Below are 3,059 nucleotides of genomic sequence, written 5' to 3'. Positions count from 1 at the left end.
CAAAACAAACGGACCATAATATAGTACACACAATGCACACTCTGCACGCAAACGCAAAACGTAATGGTGATGAATAGGAGAAGAGTGGCATAAGCAACTGCGCTGTGGGGTGATTGGGACATGGGTAAACAACATTTGGATCAATATCCTGTGGCTGTGCAAAGAAGGTTGAGCTCGTATTCAGAAACAGCCCAGCACCTCGCTGTGTGTCCAACCTGCTTGATTTGATCACTGATGACTCCTCATTAACCTTAACGAATTCGGTCGGGAATAACCCACTACACTTTGCTGCATCCGCGGGGAACTATCACGCTGTGGAAATGCTGGTCACCAGATTTCCTAAGCCGCTCTCCCTTTCGAACAATATCAACAAATTCCCCCATCAATCCCTTTGCTGGTGATGGAGGCCTCACGCTTGTACTTCTCATGATCAGATCTGACTTATTTGGTGAGTAATCTATCTAGATATTTATAATCATAATGAACATCAAAACAGCTTCTAATTATATATACTATATGTGAATTACAATGAGCAGATATAGCGTTGGATTTGATTCGCATGTATCCCTATATGGCCAGGATGAACCCTGAGTTCATTGGTAGAGTTTTGGAGAAGATAGCATCCAGAGCGACAGCATTCTCCACGGACGAGGAAGATCAACTCGGCTTCTGGAAACATCCCATATACTGGTGTGAGTATTTTATTATTTTAGCTGAGTATTACCTTAAAATTTTAAAGGTATTTTGAAGATTGATATGAAGCCACAATCTTTGGACACTGAGAACAAAACTATTCTAGGCAAGTGATTCATGTAGACATTCAAAACTAGTAATAATTTATTATCTAAAATGGTTTTGGTACAGAGGCTCCAAGGTGGCGTAAACTTGTCCAAAACATGCACTCAAATCTTTGCCATGTTATCAAATACTTAGGTAATAATTGAATCTTATTACTCTCAGGCAATCTGTATTTTTTCGCATGTTGTTTGCATTTCAGTGCCTGGCATTAATAGGTTTCATGAAAAGAAATTAATTCGTGAGAAAGCGCTGGAGCTTGTGAAATATTTATGCAACCTTATAGAACCTTTAGACTACAGACAAGCACAAACTATCTGCAACAGGCCATTATAGTAGCAGCTGAATCAGGAAATAATGATGTTGTAGAAGAAATTGTAAGGACACTTCTCGTTGCAATTCATACTAGAAACTATTTGAATCAGAAAAATTTCTCCATGTGGCCGTCAAGAATCATTGTGAGAAAGTGTTTAATCTCATATCTCGTAAGAGCAACTACAGAATCAACTATTCAGAAGTAATCGACAATTCTGGTAATTCAATCCTTCACTTGCCGCATGTTTGGCACCTCCTAACAAGCTCAATTTAGTATCGGGTGCAGCTCTCCCGATGGAACGTGAATTACAATGGTTTCAGGTATATTCTTATTTATAGTAGCATATTTGTAGTAGAATAAAAGCAATCAATCTTATTTTCGTTTGGTTTTTAACCAAGAAGCTGGTAAATTTCTTAATCCATTTACCAGGCTACATCCAAATAAGAATGGAGTAACAGCTGAAATGATATTTACTAGAGAACATAGAGAGCTGAAAATAGAAGGAGAGAAATAGATGAAAGATACGGCTAACTCATGTACTCTTACTGCAGCATTGATTGCTACAGTTGTATTTGCTGCCGCTGTCACAGTTCCTGGCGGCAACCAATCAGAGTCTGGTTATCCGATGTTCTACAAATCAAGCGCATTCACAATATTTGCAATTTCAGATGCAGTTTCGCTCTTCACATCAACCACATTGCTGTTGATGTTCTTGTCCATTCTCACCTCGTGTTATGCAGATTGCAGAGCAAGACTTTTTTATGCATTGCCCAAGCGACTTTGCATTGGTCTGCTTACCCTTTTCCTGTCCATCTTGTTCATGATGATTGCCTTTAGTTCGACGCTGTATCTAGTGTTTGGGCAGAATAAGGCATGGAATCTATTGCCGGTGGCTGCACTGACATGCCTTCCCATTTCTTCATTCTGCAGTTTCCACTTCTCAGAGATCTCATTGGCAAACAGAGTGATCGTCCATTTCACTAACTTCACTTAAATATACTCCCTCCGTCCAGGCTTAAGCGAGACGTTTCTATTTTGGCACAGGAATTTAGGTAGTGGTGTTTAGTGAACTAAATAATTTATAGTAAAGTAAGAGAGAGAGTAAAGTAAGAAAGAGAAATAGAGGAAAAAGTAATAGAAATGATAAAGTAAGAAAGAGAAAGAGAGAATAAAGTAAGAAAGTTGATAAAGTAAGAAAGAGAGAGAAAGAATAAAGTAAGAGAGATGATAAAGTAGGATGTATGAGGGGATAAAGTAGGAGAGAAGAGTGAGTTGATTGTTGTCAGAAAAGGAAACGTTTCACTTAGATTGGGACGTACCAAAAAAGAATACGTCTCACTTAAGAGGGAGTACATATCACGCTTTGCGTGAGTTTGTTGTTGTTTTTCTAAAATTTAAAGTATCTAAAATGGTCCCCGTACCTCTGTTAGGTCTTATACCGTTGCCAGTGGTTATGTTATTAATTCATGCATTTATGTGACTTTGAGTTGTAGAAAATCAGACGTTTGTTATTTCTTTTCTGCTCCGTTTGGTACACGGAATTGGAATTGAATTGGAAGGAATTGAATTCAATTCCAAATCCTATGTTTGGTAAAACGAAATACTCCCTCCGTCCCACTTTAGGAATCTCGGTTGGAATATTCCATAATTGGTAATAGGCACCACATTCCACTCACCTTATTTCACTCACATTTTTATTATAAAACTAATACATAAAAGTAGGACTCACATTCCACTATCTTTTTTCATCAACTTTCCAATATATTTCTTAAAACTCGTGCCGAACTCAACCGGGACTCCTAAAGTGGGACGGAGGGAGTAATTGATATAGAATTGAATTTGAAGTATTTGTGCACATACTATACACAAAATACACACTCTCACACACACTTTACCCAAAAACACACTACACCCAAAATACACACACTAAACAACATTTCACACATTT

The 3,059-nt window shown here is 38.1% G+C and overlaps 1 pseudogene; it reads left to right on the top strand.

Annotated features, from left to right (window-relative positions):
* Positions 1–571: 571 nt before the first annotated feature.
* On the top strand, positions 572–2,095 carry LOC148923049 (uncharacterized; annotated as a pseudogene).
* The last annotated feature ends 964 nt before the right edge of the window (positions 2,096–3,059 follow it).

The sequence above is a fragment of the Salvia hispanica genome, chromosome 6 (assembly GCF_029641045.1).
Source record: "Salvia hispanica isolate PSC_SH4W2 chromosome 6, Shi_PSC_v1, whole genome shotgun sequence".
NCBI classification, from domain to species: domain Eukaryota; kingdom Viridiplantae; phylum Streptophyta; class Magnoliopsida; order Lamiales; family Lamiaceae; genus Salvia; species Salvia hispanica.
The sequence above is the reverse complement of the archived record's forward strand: the minus strand, read 5'-3'. Positions and strand labels throughout refer to the sequence as shown.